Source organism: Manis javanica, chromosome 5 (genome assembly GCF_040802235.1).
Source record: "Manis javanica isolate MJ-LG chromosome 5, MJ_LKY, whole genome shotgun sequence".
NCBI lineage: Eukaryota > Metazoa > Chordata > Mammalia > Pholidota > Manidae > Manis > Manis javanica.
The window spans coordinates 117,092,707-117,114,928 of NC_133160.1; the positions used below are offsets into that span (position 1 = coordinate 117,092,707).

The 22,222-nt window shown below is 36.8% G+C and overlaps 1 protein-coding gene across 1 annotated transcript in view; it reads left to right on the top strand.

The window, feature by feature from the left end:
* GRSF1 (G-rich RNA sequence binding factor 1) overlaps positions 1–22,222 on the top strand; it is a 63,388-nt gene that overhangs the window by 1,023 nt on the left and 40,143 nt on the right. The gene's annotated exons all lie outside the window — the stretch shown is intronic.

Genomic DNA, 22,222 nt, shown 5'->3' on the forward strand with positions numbered 1-22,222 from the left:
ACTTGAATTACCAGGTTAAGAAATGTTCGCAAAGAGTAAATCAGTTAACCTGTTAGAACAAGTTTTACTCTCTTTAAAATGAAGGCCATGGATTATGACATGATGTCTAAGATATCTTCCAGTTCTAAAATACTGTCATGAAATAAACATAATAATGTGATAGACAGTAATGGTGAAGGAAGATGATCTAATTTAAATTGAGTGGTTAAAAAAGGCCTCTCCAGGGATGTGATATTTTTGCTGAGACCTAAAGGAAGAGGAGCCAACCTTGCAGAGAGCTAGGGGATGAGCATTTTCTGGTAGAGAATAACAAGTACACATGCTATAAGATAAGAAAGAGCTTAAAGAGTTCATAGAACTGGCAGGTTATGGCCTAGGCAGAGCAAGCAACAAGATAAGGCTGGACTTTTAGACAGAGGGCAGGCTGGGGCTCACAGGCCTTGCTAGATAAGACATTTGGATTTTATTCTAAGAACATTAAGAGTCAGCAGAGAGGGTAAATAATAGGATGAGATAAAATAATCTGAACATTTTTTCTTTAATTTGGAAAACTTCAAACATACACAAAGGGGAAGAAAAGAGTATCATGAATACATCACAGAGCATCAACAATTATCAATTCATGATCGTTGGTTAACATTTTAGAAAGATGAATCTCCCTTCTTGTGGCGAATGCACTAGAGGGGGCCAACATGTCAGAAGGGAAGCCAGAAGACTATTGTCTTATATATAGAAGACTATTTAGAAATCAATAATCTTGAGGTAAAAGCAACAGAACCTGGTGATTGATTGATCGATCGACTGATTGAGGGGGTTGGAGTAAGGAAGAGGTCAGAGATTACTCCTATTTTTTTTGGCTTTAGCAACTGGTAGATGGTTCTGCCATTTATTGAAATAGGGAAGACATGAATCACAATTTTGGGATAAAACTAAAAATTTCAGTTTAAATATGTTAACTTTGACATGTCTATTAGACATCAAAGTAGTAATGCCAGACAGAGGTTCGACTACTCTGCAAAGCCTGGGGAGAGATCTGAACTAGAAGTATGCATGCAGGAGTCCTCAGTAAGTAAATGGTACTTGAAGCCATAAGATGGGCTTTCAAATAGGAATTTATATGCCCAATAAGAATAGACTTAGCAGTGTTACCTTACCTTTACCTGTGTTTCTTCTTTCTTTACTTCTCTTCCTAGATATCTCAGGTTTCTGATCAGCATTTACCTTTCCTCCCAAATTTGTATTGAGAGTCTCCTTTCCCCTCAGGATTGGTACAGCCTTAACGAAAATGATATATCATAACTTTTTAATTAGATTAATCATTTCCAATGTGTTAATTAATATATATTACCCTTCTCAGATAAAATAACACCAGTTAAAACCAAGTTTCCAGTAGTAGATGAGGGGAAATTTCTCCCTATAGGAGTATTTCAGTTAAAATAAAAATGAAGTAAGACTGATTGAAGTATTAGAATATCACCATTTTTGTAACCCCAAATAGATTAATAGATTTGGGCACTGATCATCAATGGCTGCCAGTATCACAAGATAACCACACTTTATGTGTGTCCTGTTGGAAGAAAGTAAAATCATCTGTGAAGAACTCTTGCCAACAAAATAGAACCTGAATCTGGTCAAGCCTCGAGATGGAATTTATCAAATTACAGGAAATAACAGATAACAGAACAGTATGATACAGACTATGTTTAATGACACCACATGGATGCAATCAGCAAAATCCAAACAGTGGGGAAATTATGCAGGTCCCAATTTCTTCAACAAATAAAATGCAATGAAAAGAGAGAGCTGAAGGAGAAACCTGGAGTTTGAAAAAGAAAAAAAGGAACAATACAATGTTTATGTCATTAAGAGAAAACTGGAAAATTTGAACCCTGGATATTTGATGGTACCAAGCACCACTTATTAATTTGTTGATGATGATGTGATTATCTTTTTAAAGAGCCCTTATTTTTAGAAATATGTACTGACACAGGAAAGGAAACTATCAATAGAACAGAAAGGAAACGTACTGTATGGGAGAATATGTTTGCAAATGATGTATTTGATAAAGGGCTAATATCCAAAATATATAAAGAACTCATACAACTCAACAGCAAAAAAACAATCTGATTTTAAAAATGAGCAGAGGCCTGAATAGATACTTTTCCAAAGAAGATATACAGATGGTCAACAGACACATAAAAAGATGCTCAACATCACTCATCATCAGGGAACTGCAAACCAAAACCATGATATGATATCACCTCATACCAGTGAGAGTGGCTAATATTAACAAGACAAGAAATAACAAGTGTTGACAAAGATGTGGAGAAAAGGGAACCCTTGTACACTGATGGTGAGATTATTAATTGGTGCAGCCACCACTATGGAAAACAGTATGGAGGTTTCTCAAAAAACTAAAAATAGAAATACCATATGACCCAGCAATTCCACTTCTGGGAATTCACCTGAAGAAAATAAACTCACTAATATGAAAAGATATACATGCCTACATTTATTACAGCATTATTTACTGTAGCAAAAATATGGAAACAACCTAAATGTCCATCAATAGATGAATGGTTAAAGAAGACATGGTACATATACACAGTGGAATACTACTTAGCTGTAAAAAAAAGAATGAAATTTTACCATTTGCAATGACATGAATGGACTTCTTAGAGGGCAATTATGCTAATAGAAACAAGTCAGACAGAAGAGGCCATATGGCATATGATTTCACTTATTTGTGGAATCTAAAAAACAAAACAGAAACAAAACAAATAGACTTAAAGACACAGAGAACTACTGGTGGTTGCCATAGGGGAAGGGGATGGGAGGATGGTTGAAATAGATACAGGGGAAAAATTAGTGAGAGTGTTTGATGTCCTGATCTGCATGATAGCTGCATGAGTGTACAGACATACCAAAATTCATTGAGCTGTACACTAAGATTGTACAGTTTATTATATGTACTTCAATTTTAAATATATATATATATATATATATATACACCAAAATACTTACAGATGAAATAATATGCCTGGGGTTTGCTTCAGAATAATGTGGGAGGGTGAAGTAGGAGTATAAATGAAAGGAGATTGTCCATGAGTTGATAATTGTTAAAGTCAGGTGATGAGTATATGAGGATCATCGTTCATTCTGAGTTGTGTAACTTTTGTTCAGTTTTGAAATTTTCCATTATATAAAGAAAACAAGACCAATATTCCTGATGAACATAGATGCAAAAATACTCAACAAAATATTAGCAAACTGAATTCAAAAATACATCAAAAAGATCATCCATCATGATCAAGTAGGATTTATGCCAGGGATGCAAGGATGGTACAACATTTGAAAATCCATCAACATCATCCACCACATCAACAAAAAGAAGGACAAAAACCACATGATCATCTCCATAGATGCTGAAAAAGCGTTCGACAAAATTCAACATCCATTTATGATAAAAACTCTCAAAAAAATGGATATAGAGGGCAAGTACCTCAACATAATAAAGGCCATATATGACAAACCCACAGCCAAAATCATACTCAACAGTGAGAAGCTGAAAGCTTTTCCTTTAATATCAGGAACAAGACAAGGATGGCCACTCTCTCCACTTTTATTCAACATAGTACTGGAGGTCTTAGCCATGGCAATCAGACAACACAAAGAAATACAAGGCATCCAGACTGGCAAGGAAGAAGTTAAACTGTCTCTGTTTGCAGATGACATGATTGTATATAAAAAACCCTAAAGAATCCACTCAAAAACATTAGATCTAATATCTGAATTCAGCAAAGTTGCAGGATACAAAATTAATACACAGAAATCTGTTGCATTCTTATACACTAACAATGAACTAGCAGAGAGAGAAATTAGGAAAACAATTGCATTCACAATTGCATCAAAAAGAATAAAATACTTAGGAATAAACCTAACCAAGGAAATGAAAGACCTATACTCTGAAAACTACAAGACACTCAGGAGAGAAATTAAAGAAGATACCAATAAATGGAAACACATCCCATGCTCATGGATAGGAAGAATTAATATTGTCAAAATGGCCATCCTACCAAAGGCAATCTATAGATTCAGTGTAATTCCTATCAAAATACCAACAGCATTCTTCAACAAACTAGAGAAAATCATTCTAAAATTCATATGGAATCACAAAAGACCTCAAATAGCCAAAGCAATCCTGAGAAGGAAGAATAAAGCTGGGGGGATTTTGCTCCCCAATTTCAAGCTCTACTACAAAGCCACAGTAATCAAGACAATTTAGTACTTGTACAAGAACAGACCCATAGACCAATGGAACAGACTAGAGAGCTCTGATATAATCCCAACCATATATAGTCAATTAATATATGATAAAGGAACCATGGACATACAATGGGGAAATGACAGCCTCTTCAACAGCTGGTGTTGGCAAAACTGGACAGCTACATGCAAGAGAATGAAACTGGATTATTGTTTAACCCCATACACAAAAGTAAACTTGAAATGGATTAAAGACTTAAATATAAGTCATGAACCCATGAAACTCTTAGAAGACAACATAGGCAAACATTTCCTGAATATAAGCATGAGCAACTTCTTCCTGAATGCATCTTCTTGAACAAGGGAAACAAAAGCAAAAATGAACTCATGGGACTACATCAAACTAAAAAGTTTCTGTACAGCAAAGGACACCATCAACAGAACAAAAAGGCATCCAACAGTATGCAAGAATATATTTGTAAATGACATATCCAAGAAGGGGTTAACATCCAAAATATATAAAGAACTTATACGCCTCAACACCCAAAAAAGCAAAAAACCCAATTAACAAATGGGCAGAGGATATGAACAGACACTTCTCCAAAGAAGAAATTCAAATGGCCAACAGACACATGAAAAGATGCTCTACATCACTAATCATCAGGGAAATGCAAATTAAAACCACAATGAGATATCACCTTACACCAGTAAGGACGGCCAGCATCGAAAAGACTAAGAACAACAAATGCTGGTGAGGATGTAGAGAAAGGGGAACCCTCCTACACTGCTGATGGGAATGTAAGCTAGTTCAACCATTGTGAAAGCAATATGGAAGCTCCTCAAAAAACTAAAAATAGAAATACCATTTGACCCGGGAATCCCACTCCTTGGAATTTACCCAAAGAACTTCTCAGATTCAAAAAGACATAAGCACCCATGTTTATCGCAGCACTTTTTACATTAGCCAAGTTATGGAAGCAACCTAAGTGTCCATCAGTAGATGAATGGATAAAGAAGATGTGGTACAGATACACAATGGAATATTATTCAGCCATAAGAAGAAAACAAATCCTACCATTTTGCAACAACATGGATGGAGCTTGGGGATATTATGCTCAGTGAAATAAGCCAGGAGGAGAAAGACAAATGCCAAATGATTTTCCTCATTTGTGGAGTATAACAATGAAGCAAAACTGAAGGAACAAAATAGCAGCAGACTCAGAGACTCCTAGAAGGAACTGGTGGTTACCAAAGGGGAAAGGTGTGGGAGGGTGGGTGGGGAGGGAGGGAGAAGGGGATTGAGGGGTATTATGTTTAGTACACATGGTGTGGGGGATCACGGGGAGAACAGTGTAGCACAGAGAAGGCACATAGAGGATCTGTGGCATCTTGCTGCATTGACGGACAGTGACTGCATTCAGGTTTGGGTGGGGACTTGATAATGTGGGCAAATGTAGTAACCACATTGTTTTTTCATGTGAAACATTCATAAGAGTGTATATCAATCATACCTTAATAAAAATTAAAAACAAACAAACAAACAAATATATAGTAGGTCTCCTTTTGAAAAGGCCTAGAAGTGTTATCACTGATGGGGATTTGAAATTTGCTAATATAACAGATGACTTTTTGGACTAGAGAGTTCTTTCCTTGCCCTAAATTAGCCAGCTTTTTCTGCCTATATATAAAAAATCACCTATTAAACTAAAAGTAAATGCTATTAATGCCAGAGGAAAAGAAACGGTGAATTCAAGCCTTGTGATCAAATCTGAGCCACAGTATTTCTTGAGTAGCTGTTCTCTTGATTTAGACATGTGATCTGACTCTGAAAGAATAGATACCTGAACAACAAATACTAGAAAAAGTATACTGGGGCAACAAATCCTTAGTAACCTGATAGAATGCGTTCAGTTGTGCAGGAGTATTCTGTTTACATAATACCTAGATTTGATGTGGTGCTTATTCCATCTAATTAGTTTATTATCTAAGATTGTTTTTAGGTACAATTTATTGAATTTTTGATGGTTCAGTCACTCTGCTAAGCTTTTCATTTAGTTTATTTCATTTATTTCTTGCACTGCCCCATGAGACTAGGTATTATTTTCCCCCTTTTATAGATAAAAAAAAATGCTGAGAGGCTTTATATGTAACTTGCTCAAGATCACATAGCCAGTAAGTACAGTCTGAATTCAGTAAAGTTCATTACCCTTTCCCCACTTCCCAAGATAATATAAATTAGAATGAATACATTCTAAATGAATTTGGGCATGCCACACAATTTCACTTAACATACCTAGCAATTCAACATGACCTGTATCAATGCTCTTTAGATTTTAATTCTGTATTTTGTTTTATTAAAGACAAATCAATGCATGATTATGAATGCTTCTCAAGAACATATTATTTTGATGGAATAGAACAGAATAGAAGTATAAAAAGGTTGCTTCGTGAAGCATGGTGTCTCTCAATGCATTCATTTATCACTAAAAGCCATAAAGCATCAAAATACATAGTTTCAGATATAATATATTACATTGGAAGAAGGAATTTTCTGTTGATCCAAAAACCTAACCCAATTCCCTACCCTTCAAGCTGTTCATTCTTTTGAAGGTGATGTTTGTGCAATAGAATGCTAGATGTAAGGGAATAATGAGGTGCAAATAATTTATCCACCCAACAAATATTTATTGTCTAGAGGCCTCTGCAAGCAAAGGACAAGATACAGCTCCTGCCATCACCAATCCTTTAGGTTATTTGGTACCGGCAACCAAACAAAAGCAAAATTAGAAATTGTGTAAGTGTCAGGAAGGAGAGGTCCATGTTATATGTGACTATACTGCAGGGACCTCACCTCTTTTGGTAAGAATTGGATCCTGTACATTCAGAAGTAAGTAGTATGCATTTACTCCTTGTATTTAAATTCCTGTTATATTTATGAAGTATAATTTAAACTTCTACTTACCCTCTCATCACTGCCAACTCACTTTCAGTGTTTTTGAAAAACTGTAACATGGAAATTGACATTTGTTTTTGAGGAGCCAGTTTTTCACAACTTTTTAGAAGATGCTATTTTCAGTATAATTTTGAGGACCTTAGTCCATAAGACAAAAATCATAAAAGATTTATTGCCGTGGACCTTGCAGTTGCTTAATAGTAGTTGAATATCTTAATCAGTCTAGTTTACTATTGTCCGCAGTTGTTTTTCCCATCAAACTTAAACCATGTAGCCACTTTTCCAGTCAACTGCCTGGGGAGGAGGAGGGAGGATCTTTTTTGGACCTATTCAAAGCTGCTTTTCCCAAATAAATAGGACATTGCCAAGGTCAGAAAGCCTAAAATTAACTCCACTAGCTATGTTTTGGTTTGCTTCATGTAGCACATGGGCTCAGGGAGCTCAATCTGCTAACCCCGCTTGCTGCTTCAGTCTGCTGTGCCCTTAAAAGTGTGTTTGCCTGGAGCTCACGTAGTGCACAAGAAGTGGTAACTAAGCAGCTTGAAAATATATGGGGACTAAACAAATCAGCTTCTCCTTTAATCTCAAAAAAGCCTAGGAACAATGTGGTGGGGCGGGGAATGGGAAGTGGGGGATGGAGGAGCCACTACTAAGTATGTCAGATGAGCGGCTTAACTATTAACGCCTCTCAAATTTCGCAGAGAGGAGGCTGCTGATATGCCCTCAAAGCCCAGGAGATAGTGATGTATTTCAAGGACGTTTTAGCCCACCCATCTCCCTGAGGTCCTTCAGTGTGAAGGGCCATATATAAACAGAGTATCCCAACTGGCTGCAACTTAAAAATACCCTAACAATCAGCAGCTGTTACTTCACCCATACAAATTCACATTTGGCTTAATTAAATAATGCCTGTTCTCAAGAACTTCAGCCCTCCCAGTTGTGCTCTGGTGGTTACGCTGCCTCCCCACCTCCATTCCTTTCCTCAGAGTAACTTAAAGCATAATGATGAATGAAAGGGATCCGTTATGAGCCATTCAGGGCTTGCACCAATGTGAATAATGAAATGTGGGAGTCAGATCTTCCAATATGGCCTTAGTTCCCTGCCTAGATGACCACTGGACTCCAGGGACTCTAGGCAGTCCCTGGTTTTGGCCATTTGTTCTCTCTCCCTCACAGAGCTTAGCACACCCTCTTCTCGGCATCTCTCTCATGTTTTCCATAGCTGTCGTAGTCACACTACGATAGCAGCCTGAGCCAGCCACAACCTCTTACAGCTGGAGACATGAGATACTGTTTTACATGATATAATTCCCCTGCTTAGCACCAACAGACATGCGATCCCAGATAGTCAAACGAATTGTTTTTCTCAGGATAAATATTCCATCCCTTCCAAAATAGCACTACCCTTAAGGTCTGTATGGCATCAGGGCACCCAGGAAGCGTCTACAGAGAAAACCACAGTAACCAGTTCCCCACTGACCAAGTATTTCTAAATCCCTTATTTATAGACTGTACTATGTGCTTCCACACCAATTGCCTCGTTTGAGTACAGGATAAAGAGATTTAGTAAAATAAAACAATTGCGGGAAGGAAGATTTCCTACCCAAAATAGAGTTTTTAAAAGAAATGATCCTGTATGTGCTTGCAAAATTCATTCATTCAGTCAGTCAATAGCATTTATTGAAAGTCTACCATAAACCAGTTACCATGCTAAGGGTGAGGATATGAAGGAAATATGCAACATCACAACTGTCAAGGAGCTCATTTCTAGTGACAGACTGATGCATAAACAAATAACTACAGCACAAAATCATCCCTCTTATAACAGGATTACATGCAAAGCACTATAGGATCCCAGTGGTGAAAGAGTGGTTAATCTGAGGAGGAAGTTAAAGGTCAAAGAGTTTTACCAAAAAAGCAAGTCTTACAGGGTTAATAGACTTACTCTAGGTAATGAAGTAAAAGGTAGGAAGATAGAAGAGTAAAAAGAGAGAAGGCATTGCAGAGGGATGATGTAGCATGTCTAAAGCCCAAAGGAATGAAAAACATACATGTGTAGATGAAGGAAATGTTTTCTGCTACAATCATTTATGCCTTAGTATGAATTCTCATTCATTCACTCAACAAATATATATTAAGCATTAACTATATGCTAGTCACTTATGCAAGCACTGGAGATAGTAGGGTACAAAAGCCTATAAAGTCCCTGACCCTAAGAAGTTTGTCTTCTAGTGGAGAAGAGATATTCTGAATTTATCAGTGTATTATTCACTAGCTGTATTTGCGTTCTAATTATACCTGATTATTGAATGAAATCTCAAGCCTTATTAAAGGAACATTAAAAAAAATAAAGTATCAAGAATCAAGTAGGGAGGCAATTAAATCACAGCATAAAGACCAAAGGTCTTCCAACAAGCAGATGGTAGTAGTTCCAGTGCTCATTTGAACTCTGCTTTACTTAATATCACAGAATCACAAATCTAATACTATGGGATGTGTTGTAAATATTTAAAGTACAGCCTTTAGCCATAAACTCAATGACTGCTTGGCCAAATGGCAGATCCAAAATTGGGGCAGGTATGTTTGTGTGTAAAGAAATTAAGATGGACTTGCAACTCTGTTCCTAGGAACAAAGCCTTGCCCTTCTCTGCTGCCTCTTTTCCTCCCTCTGGTAACCTCCAGGCACCTTTGCATCTGTCAGAGTCACTGTCACAGTTATGCTTGCAATTTCTGTAAATCTTCCCTGGATCACCAACAACCCTCACAGGAGGGGATAGGGGTACTACACATCATGGGCCAAAAGGCCAGTTCCTCCCAGGAGGCCTCAGAGGTTCTTCTGGATAGGACTGAAAGCAGCTCTTTGTTCCCTGTGATACTCTGGAGCCAACTGTGGCTGCCTGTCCTGCCATGGCTCTTAGAGAGCTTATATAATCATGGAAGCATATGAGAATCTAAGCCAGCTCTGGAAAGAGACCACATAATTTTGAGGAAATAAGGGAAACTAATATTTATTTCTGCTAGTAATTTTTGCCAGTGATCTTGCAAAATCCTTGATTTTCACTTAACTCTCCCCATAACTCTGTGAGGCAGATGTTACTGTACTAATTCTGTGGATGAGGATGTTAAATCACATCTAAGATAGCACGAGTAGGAAGTAACACATCCAGAATTTAATCCCAAGACTATCTAATTCATGGGGAATCAAACATCCCCAGGCTTTATATTATTGAAGAGTTGGGATTTTAAGTGGTACACAAGTACAGCATTGTATAACATTACATCACATGTTAGGAAAGTTACCCCCTTTAAATTCATTTCATTCCTTCTGATCACATCAAGGAGAAAGTCTTGGTTTGATAATCTTCTTTAACACCTCTCTCACATTTAATCTTCCTTTTTAAGAGAAAACAGGATTTAAACCCAGAGTCTTCATCAGTCAACAATATGTAGCTAGAGCTTAACACTTTGCTCTTACTAAATGTATGTTCTTCTACTCCATAAAGCATGTAATATGGGTTTTCATTTGTAGTATTGATACAAAATAGAGCCTATTGATTGAGCTCAGGATCTCTAGCATAATACTATTCAGGTTTAGCTACTTACTAGCTGTTTGACTGTAGATAAGCTAATTAACTCTCAGTTTCCTTCTTTGTAAAATAGGTTTAATGGTGGTATCTACCACATAAAGTTGAGGTGTGGATTCAATGAGATATTGCATGTCAAGCACTTAGAATAATATTTACATTGCTCAGTAAATGTTAATTATTATGAAGGTTAAAAGAAAATGAACTGATTTAAATCAGGGCTTCTCATCTTTGGCGCTGCTGACATTGTGGGCCAGGTAATTCTTTGCTGTGGAAGGCTGTGCTGTGTATTGTGGGATGTTTACCAGTATTCCTACTCTCTATTCACTGGATGCCAGTAGCACTCAGTTATGACAAACAGTAATGGTTCCAGACATTGTCAAATAGCCTCCTGGGGACAGAATCACCCCTGGTTGAGAACCACTGATTTAAAGGAAAATATTAGGTAAAACCATACTTAGATATGACAAAATATAAACATGTTGTAGGAAAAACTGAAGTTTGGGAAACACTTCCTTAAGTGCTACTCAAATTTTAATTCTAAAAATCAGAAATTCCTATTTTGATTTACAGGTTTAATGACTATGCCCAGTTTCCCATCAAAACTAAAAATACACAAACTTAGAAGAGACTTGGCTAGTAAGCAACTGGAATCATCCTGTTTTTCTTTGACCTCCTTTTTCTCCTGCCTTCTCTCCCAATTAGTCCACCGCCCTGCACACTCCTGTGCACACAAACTCATAAACTGACTGGGCAACATCCTTCATGCGACCTTCTTATATCCTTCCCTACCCAGCCACAGGTGCTCTTCTCTTCCCCCAAGGCTCTCTTCCCTGCTTTTTGATTGCATGTAAAAAAAAAAGGTAATTGATGTCATATCAGTTAGTATGGTTTTAGTTACACACAGCAGAAAACTATACTCTTAACTGGTTGAAACAATGAGGAAATGTATTGGTTCACAGAAATGAAGTTCAGAGATTGGGAAGGTTTCAAGGTAGTGGTAATTCAGTGTCTCCAGCTCCATTTATCTCCAGTTCTCTTGAGGCTTCCTTTCCTTTCTGTGTGTGCCAGCTTCATCCTCTGCTTGGTGGTGACTTGGCTAGAGCAATTTGGGACCTCACGTTCACACCCAACCATGTTCAGAGGACATTGAAAGTAATTTGTCTTAACAGGTTATCTAGTGCCTTTAATGAAAGTCAGCTACTGGTTATTCAACATTGAAAGTTATTTGCTTTTAATTATTTGATGCCTGAAAAGCTGTGTCTCTGAGGTTCATTAACTTCCTGAGTTGTCAATAGATTAAATGAGATAATGTAAGTGAAAGTACTTTGTAAATTGATATGTAATTGTAGGATATCTTTTCTTGGAGGGATCTTTTTTTAAAATAATAAAAAATTCATTCAATTAGATCACTCATAATAGAGTTTATTGTACAAACACATAGAACAACTATGAGGAATGAATGTCAAAGAAACCTCAAAACTAGTGCCTTAGTAGGGCCACTTAGGCTTCAAGTAGGCCTAGTAAGTGACCCTAGACTTGAGACAGCTCTATAGTACTCAGCAGCAGAGTTTATGGACTTTGTAATGCTCTGCACTGATATGGCCTTGCTATAGTAAGTGTTTCTACTTTTCTTCTGTCCTGCCCCCAACTGGCAAATTATTTCTGCATTTATATTTCAGATTGCCAGGATGGGGGTGATAATCAACTTAGCCAAAAACTCATCAATTTTTAGACTAAACCCTTTACCCAGGCCACTAAACCCTTTATCAGAGGCCACTGGCCAGCTTGTTAGGAGAATGCTTTCGGTTTCCATGATTAATAATCTCTTTAAAGCCCAAATGAGTATCATTTAATACTATGCAATGTGTTCTTACAAATCAAGCCATTGATTTAAATAAATGGAAAGATACCGCTATTGTATGAAAACATCAATGCTTCCTATTTAAACTCTAAATTTAATGCAGTTCTCTACCCAACAAATATACCCATAGATTAGATTTCAAAAACAAGAGAGGATTTTCAGAAAAAAATGAAATGCACAAGTTTAGCCAGGGAAATTCTAAAAAATTAGGGTAGTGAGATGGGAACAGCTTACCAAATAGTAAAACATAATAGAGTTTTAAGATTTAAAAGCTTGAAAAGAAAGCGAGATCAATGGAAGAAAATAGAAAGATCAGATATAGAAAAAATACATAAAATCAATGCAAGAAAAATAGATCATTTAGTAAATGGCGATGGGATAGCTGGATTGCTATCTGAAAAACTTGGATCCCTACCTTAATTTCTTATACCGAATTATATTTCAGGTGGATCAAACATTTAAACATAAAAATTAAATCCATAAAATTACTAGAAAAAACATTAAAGAATTTTGCATAATGTCAGGAGAAAGCCTTTCCAAGTTTGACATAACTCCAGAATCCCAATGCACACAGATATTAATAATTTGATAAATGAAAATATTTCCAATAATGAAAGAAATTAATAACAAAATTTAAAAATCAACACAGAGGGAATATTTACAATACATTACAGATGTAGTGCTTATTTGCTAAATAGCCCTTGTAACTCAGTAAGAAGATCATAACACAGTTTTTAAAAATAGGAGGAAAAGTACATACACTGAAGCTGTTAAATAAATGAAGCAGACCTATATGAAAGAATTTTCATATATAAAAGAAAAAAGGAAAGGTACAAAAAAATAATACAGTAGTCTATTGTTTGTTAAAAAAAAATAGGAATGGAGGTATCTGAAAGACCAGGTTAATTTCCTATTTGTGCTATAACAAAGTACCACAAATTTAGTGGATTAAAACAACACAAATTTATCATCTTACAGTTCTGGAGGTCAGAAGTCCAAAACGGGTCGTATTGGGCTAAAATCAAAGTATTGTCAGGACTTTGTTCCTTTTGGAGACTTAAGGGAAAATCCATTTCCTGGCCTTGTCCTTTTAGAGATTGCTCACAATCCTTGGCTGTTGGTGCTGTATCACGTTAACCATCTCATTCTCTGACTCTTCTGCCTAACTCTTCCATCTTTTAAGGACTCTTGTGATTACATTGGACCAACACAGACTTCAGGATAATCTCCCCAGCTCAGGATCCTTAATTTAATAACATCTGCAAAATCCTTATTGCCATTTAAAGTCATAATATAGTGTCAAAGAAAAACCAGACGTGGTAAAGTCATAAAATCATATTTTATTTAGTACCATTGCAACAGGGGAAAAGAAACCTCATTATTTCCAATAATGAAAGACATTAATAACAAAGTTTAAAAATCAACAAATTAGAGGGAATATTTACAATACATTACAGATGTAGTGCTTATTTCTTTGCTAAATAGAACTGGGGTTCAACCTTGAATACAACATAGAGAAGTGAGGGTTTATAGCCAAGGAGAAGGGGGGGGGTCAGTGGTTGGAAAAGTGATAAGAGGAAACATCAAGGGTAAAAGGGGATTTCTGGTTAACTCAACTCAGCAGGAGTCTTGGTAAAGGCAGGCCAGAATGATCAGCTATCACCTGGGGGATGATGGAGGATGAAGAATTTGATCAGGTATCTAAGGTGATGAGATATTAAGGGCAGGGATTCTGGCTAAACTGACATAGCTGGATTCTTGCTAAAACTAGACAATGCAAAGACAAACCTGGATGCCCAAAGATTGAGGCCTAGCTGAGAAGATGGCTTAGAGGAGCCCAAACAAAGGTTGATAGGGGAGAGAATTTTCATCAGTAGTTACAGATTCTGGAGATTAGGATGTAGCCACCTTCGGGGGGCCATTATTCTGCCTACCACACCAGAAAAATTGATCAGCCAAAGAGAATCAACTGAAAAACAATTATAAGCAATGAATAGTTCATTAGAGAGGCTGGATATAAAATGAATATATAAAAAACAATATCTCATCCATTCTAGCAACTGAAATGATGAAATACATAGAAATACGTATATTCTTAATTATTCAAGAAAACAGTAAAAATGACATTGTGGAGGGAAATATCAACCTGGGAATCAGAAGTAGGAAAGACAATTGTTTCCCAGTGTGTTTCATTTTGCATCATTTAAGCCATTTCATAGCCATCTTATGCTGCATATATGAACCCTGTCTGTCACTGCCTGTTTAAAGTCCCATAGTATTATTTTCGTGTGTGTGTGTGTGTGTGTGTGTGTGTGTGTGTGTGTGTGTGTGTGTTCTGTTATTCAACTCCCTTTTCCTTTTGGGAGAATCTGCTGTTGTGTATGGTTTTGGTAGGATTCAGAGCCCCATCTTTTGCTATGAAAACTGAGGGGAGAAGAAATTGACTCTGGAGGTGCTTACACTGAAGCCAAGGGACACATGGATTTACTAGCAGGAACCTGCAGAAGCATCTCCCATTGGTGGAGATGGCCTTCTAGCCAGTCTACTCTAACTAAAAAATAGCTATTGTACTTTGTGTGCTTTGACCCAAAGGGGCTCCTTTTTTCCCTATTTTTCAAATCTTCTTTTTAGCTTCCTGCTGAAACTATTTAATATGTTTTTTTCCCCTATTTCTTACAACAAAAATCCCTAATACCAGATATCATCCAAACCCCTCAGCAAGTCATATAAGGCACCACTTTTTTTTGGTAGGCTTCTCTCACCTCATTCCCAGTACATACCTGGGTTTTCCATAATCTCCCAAACATACCATGCCTTTTCCCCTCCCTTACCCATCTGGAATGCTTTCTCACTAAAAAGAGAAGCCAGTGCTTTCTGTCCTTTTATTACCCATTTAATTCATCTATAACTGCTCAGAATCATAGTACTTTCTCTCCTATTTCTATGGTCTATTACAATATTGATCATATTATGTTTGATGTATTTGAACTGTTTTGTATCAGACAAAGTCTAGGGAGGATCAGGTCAACACGGCCTGGTCCAGCACACAGCATACTGAAGCTCCATAATAAATACTAGTTGACTAATGAATGAAATTAGTTAAATGCGTTTTTAATGATTCAAGATAATTATAACTACCCTCTTTTTTTACCCATTTCTCTTTAGCTCTTGGAGTTACAAATGACTATAGGATGATTTGTTCCTTTAAAAATATATTTAATATTTGGCAGCTTAAAAATAGCATCCCATATATATTTTCTTAGTTGATTTTCATTGCAGCTATGTGTGGTAAGCTAGGATAAGGAGTTTCAGAAGGATTGAGTAACTTTCTTAAGATTACATGATTTGTAAGTGGTAATAATAACAATAAAATTAAAGAAAAGCATGTAACATTTACTTAACACTTATTATATTCAAACACTATTTTTTTACTTGCTGTATCTAATCTGATTATTTCCACTATGTGGTAAGTACTATTATTATCTCCTGTGTGTGGATGAGGAAACTGAGATCACCAGCTAGTAAATGGTAAAGTGGATATTTGGATCAGGTCTATGGAAATGGAATCAGTGTTCAGAATGCTACATTGGTAATTTTACTGTAACGTCTTGCTGTTCCTAATGGCCATTCTTTATGGCTTCTTAAAGCTTCTTTTAGTGCTGCCTTTTTGTTAGCATGCAGTGCCATCTCGCTGCTACTAATTCACCACTTCTTATCTGTGCTGCAAACCAGATAAGTAAACTTGGTATTGTATCTGAAATTTAGAGGAAATGAATGAATATCCATAAATTCTGTAACATCTTTTTATGGGAAAACCTTTTTTTTCATTTGATGATTCCCCATCATGTTTTAGATAACAAAAGTCCCAGAAAAGTGCCTCTTCTCAAAAATCTTTTTTGAGTTAACTCATGCAGTTGACCTGAAAACAAGGTTCTCTAAGTAGTCGATGAGGCATTGGAGTGGCAATGATCTGGAAATCAAAATCCGTTTTTAGCACTGGAGCTCATCCACCTGAATGAGAGAGACATTGGCCCACTCAATGAACCTACTACAGAATGTCTGTTCTATAAAATGCTTCAACACTATTAATGGATATACCTTTCCAAAGGAGCAGAGCTCACAGCTTCAGAAAATCTGCTGAGCTCTAGAACACTTGTTAATAATTACCGTTTTGAAGGGTTAATTCTTCTGTCAGTTTTTTCTTTTCTTTACTACAACTTCTTTTCTTCTTATCACTAAATCTTGTTTATGTGTATTACAAAAGGCCTGAGAGCTCAAATTTGCCTACATTACTAGCAGTAGCGAAAACCACCTTAATATGCATACTAATAAAACAGCACAATAATTACCTATGCATGGGTATTCACGTAGTTTCTTTCAGAGTAATCTTTAAGAATCTGGTTTCACTAATTCAATTAATTCCATGAATATTTACTCAGCACTTACCATTGCCCAACACTCTGCAGGTACTAGGTATACAACAGTGAACAAAATCAATATGGCTTCTGTCCTCAGTCAGATCACCTCTTTTGGTGTATAGCCTCATTATATAATCAACTTATTTTTAATTTATACCCCCAGGTAATCATAAAATACTACTTACAAATTTTTATAGCAATGTGAAACTTCCCAAATATATTCCCTCAAAAAATATGGGACCAAATATAATCATTGGATTTTAGTGCTGACATGAATTTTTAAATAGACATATATTAGGCTCTTCTGCTATGCCTTAAATTTCATTAAGTCTTATATTCATTTCCTATTGCTACTTAACAAACTGGAGCAAATTTGTGGTTAAAAGAACATAAACTTACTATTTTACAATCTGGAGGTCAGAAGTCCAAAATGGGACTCACTGGGCTACAGTCCATTTCCTTGTATTTTCTAGCTTCTAGAGGCTGCCTACATTGCTTGGCTTGTGGCTCCATTCCAACATTTTCAAAGAAAAACACCACTTTGTTACCTGTGATTAGATTACGGAAATAATTTTAATTTTTTTCTTTTCAGCCTTTTTTGAAAGATTGTGTTTTCCTTTTAAAACATGAAAAAAAATTATAATAAAAGTCTGTTCAGAAAACAGCTTAAAGTTCTGTGCAGCTGGGACATAAGTGTATAGAACAGATCAGTAGGAATTGAGGCTGTTCAAGTCTGGTCAAAACCAGACCAAGACCAATTTTGTAGCCTGGATAGTAATCTGAGCTTGATCTAATGAGCAGTGGGAACCATGGGGGATTTTTAAGCAGATGACTACTAGTTAGATTTGTAATTTTTAAAAAAGCTGTAATGATAGATTTTAAAATAAGCTAAGCTTCACTACTATTTTGTAATTCTTCCATTTAGATTCACAAAGTATAATTTAGTTGTCCCTATTACGAGTTTAACCCATTTCTTCATACCACAGTGCTATTTAATTTTTAATTCATTTTTCTGTGCTATGAACCATTGATTTTTTACTCATATGAGTAAATGGCTGGATTGTTCATTTTCTGCCTTAAACATAAGAAAATAAAGGTATCCGATTCGTACCCAAACACTACTGTTTCAAGTGAACCAAAATTTTTCATTTGACAATGGAGGTAGAATGGGAAAAATTTCAGCAAATAGCCCCAATACTCCAGCATATGATTCTTGACCTTTGGCCAGGGGGAAAAACAGTACACAATGCTGATTTAGTAAATTTGACTCTGATGGACAGGATCTGGGCAGCAGAGTGTCAGAAACACTGTAAGGATCAACAGTGTTAGTGGAGAGACTCATTGGGTGGGAACTCTGCCTCCTTCCCTACCCTCAGACACAAGGGCCACAAAGGGAAACTCTTCCTCTGTTTTATAATGTTTATTAGGTTCTGCATGAGATTAATTCAAAAGAAGAGACATAATTGAAAATCCTGGAACACACTGTACTAGCCCATTTTTTATGGTGGCATTGGAAGCTACAGCTCTATACTCAGCTTATTATGAAATAATGGGCAAACTGCTTCTCTGGCTATGGTTCTACGCTCCCTTGGATCTCTACACACATACCATCTCCTTTGTCTGATTCATAATGCATCCAGCTTGCTAGGAGGATAAGAATTTAAAGTCCATTTCAATGGCAAGGAGCTATTTTAAATATTTAGTCACTAAGGGAAATTAATAAAAAATTCCTTCATAATTATTGCCCTAATTACCTAGTAAATTATTGTCTCTTAAAAGTGGCACACTTCCACTGAAAGCCATTTACTGGAATGATCTAGCCCAGCAAACATGAATTATTATAGATGCATTGAACAGAATACATGGTTTATCATTGTTAGCTTTAAAAGTTATCCAATATACTTTCTTGAATGAAAATAACAAACTACAAGTAAAAGAAAAAATGGACTTATTTCTCTTTTCTTTCAAGAGTAGTCATCTTCTTATCAAATTATACACTGAAAGGAGAAAAGCAGAGTACTTTTGAGTATTTAATAGATTTCTATTTTCTTGTTGAGTGTACTTTATAGTAATATTTACTCAGCATATGAGTTTCACTTTTTAAAAATTGACCAGAAAGTGTCAAGCAATAATTAACTGAGTTCTGTCTACTTAGGATTAACCCTCCTAAAAATTTGGCTCAATGTTACTTTTCTATAGCCTCCTAGTAAGACACTGAAAAATCAGTTCAACAGCTAGCGTTGAATATGAAACTATCTTTAAGTTCCTATTTAGATGCATGAAAGAAATACCACTTTAATTTTTTAATGACATTATTATTAGTTAATAATTGTTTTCACAAAAATCATGTATTGACAGATTACATTAACATTCCTCAACTCTATCTTTTAGTCAAATCTAGGTAAATTATAACAAATTTCAGATAGAAAATTTCACATTTCTAAAAACACTGACTCATAGCAGTCAGATGACAAAGGACAGAGCAAGGTCAGACATTGAAATTGAGTAGACATGCGTCTTACCTATTCTTCAGTCAGATGACAGTGCTTTTTGCTTTCATTCCCAAATACTGCTTATAAAACAGTGGCAAAGTAACAAGCAGAGTTGGAGCAGGCATTTTTCCTGGTTCAGTTCTGTGTTTGACACATGATTTTAGGGAAGCCTATGCTGCCATTTCTGTCTACTACAGTCTCTCTTTCAAAAGATATGATGTAAGAATGGAGTTAGTCTAAGTTATAAGACTTACCAAGATGTTGGTAGGGAAATTTGAAGGAGGCCGTAAGGTCCTTGCACATATTTATTAAACTATTTCTATATATTTCTAGGGATATGAAAATGATAAGGTCCTAAGGATACAACAATGAAAAGGCATAATCTCTGTCTTTGAAGATCTATGACATTATGGGTCTTGAACAAAAGATACTTACAGAAAAAGAAAAAGCAAATTAAGAACCAAATCATTTGGTTTCAGTCTTAACATTTGAAAGATATATTTGTTAATTATGGTATAGTCTAAGCTTACAACAAAGAGATCTAAAAATACAGAGGCCTGAATTGTACAGATTAAAGATGGCAGTGTGAGAGGTGAGACAGAGGCCTACTCCCACAACCACATATAATAGGAAACTAAAATTAATACAACTAATCCTGAAAGAGCAACAGGAAAGAAGGCTGTGCCAGACTGCATACACCTGGAGAAAAGAATAAACCTCACAGAACAGGGAAATGTACCAAAGCTGTGATCCAGTGGGACCCAAGCCTTTCCCCACCACAACTCACTGGAGGGAGGAAGAGAAACAGAACAGGGAGGGAGTACAGGCCTGGGACCGCTGAACACCTAGCTTGGAGATCTGCTCTGAAAGCCCAAACCTACATTGCATTGTGCTCTGGTAATTAGTGGGGTTGAAAGCTAAGACAGGTGGAATACCTGGAGAGATTGAGATTCCAGTCACTTCTGGGAATGAGGGATCCATATCCAGCTGCTCTGGGACAAAAGAAAGGCAGGCTGTCAGAGAGACTTCCTAACAGTGAGAGGGCTGCAGGGGAAAGGATTTCACAGAGCTTACTGCTCAGGAGAAAGGACAGGTAGACAAAATTGTCCAGGCTCACTCTGCCCAGCAGGTTGGGAACTTTCAGGAGTTTCAGACACTCCAACCCACTGGCTTGCTGTGCAGCTCCAAGGACCCCACTGTGATACACAGACTGTTGCACCTTCCTCCTGGCCAATCCACACCTGGCTTGCAAAGCAGCAGCCCCTGCCCTGGTGTCAGGCCAGCCAGAGGGAAGCCCTGCCTATGGCAGCTACAAACGCAAAGCATAGAGGCTTACACCTGTGTGTTTGGCCCAATGGTTCTGGCACTGGAGACAAGCATAGCTTGTCTCCAAGGGAAGGAGAAAATAGCTCTATCCTCCCCCCAGGCACCAGCACTGCTCCCCTGCAAACTCAACATCACTCCAGGGGCTGAGCAGTTCCAGAGAGTAGAGGTTCTATGCACTAGAGGGCACCACATACAAATATGAAATGTCAAAGGAACCTGGTTCAAACCAGAATCCCACAAACACCAAAGAAAAGGATCCAGTGAAACTGAACTCATCAATCTTCCACAAAGTGATTTCAAACTAAAAATCATAAACATACTCATGGAGGTACAGAAAGAAAGTCAAGAACTCAGGAATGAATTTAAGATGGAGATCCAATCATTACAAAATACAATGGATGGTTTTAAAAGCAGATTAGATATGGTAGAGGAGATGATAAATGAAATAGAAATTAGGGAAGAGAAATACAAAGAAGCTGAGGCACAGAGGGAAAAAAGGATCTCTAGGAATTAGAGAATATTGAGAGAACTGTGTGAACAATCCAAAAGGAACAATATTCATATTATAGGGGTACTAGGAGAAAAAGAGGAGAAAGTGTCTTTGAGGAGGTAAATGCTGAAAACATCCCCAATCTGGGGAAGGAGATACTCTCTCAGTCCATAGAGGTGCACAGATCTCCCAACACAAGGGGCCAAATGAGGAAAACAGCAAGACACATAATAATTAAAATGGCAAAGATCAAGGATAAGGACAGAATATTAAAAGAAGCCAGAGAGAGTAAAAAGATCACATACAAAGGAAAACCCATCAGGCTATCATCACGTTCACAACAGAAACCTTACAGGCCAGAAGGAAGTGGCATGATATATTTAATGCAATAAAGCAGAAGGACCTAGAACCAAGAATACTCTACCCAGCAAGGTTATCATTTAAATTTGAAGGATGGATTAAGCAATTTCCAAATAAGCAAAAGCTGAGAGAATTTACCTCCCACAAACCATCTCTACAATGTATCTTGGAGGGATTGCTATAGATGGAAGTGTTTCTAAGGCTAAATAGCTGTCACCAGAGGTAATAAAACCACAGTAAAGACAGTAGAACAATTAATTGCTAAGCAAATGCAAAATTAAATCAACTACGGCCAAAGTCAGTCAAGGGATAGACAAAGAGTACAAAATATGATACCTAATGTATGAAGACAGGAGGAGGAAGAAAAAGGAGGAGAAAAAAAAAAGAACCTTTAGATTGTGTTGTAATAGTATACGAAGTGAGGTAAATTAGACTCTAAGATAGTAAGGAAGTTACCCTTTCATGACCATGA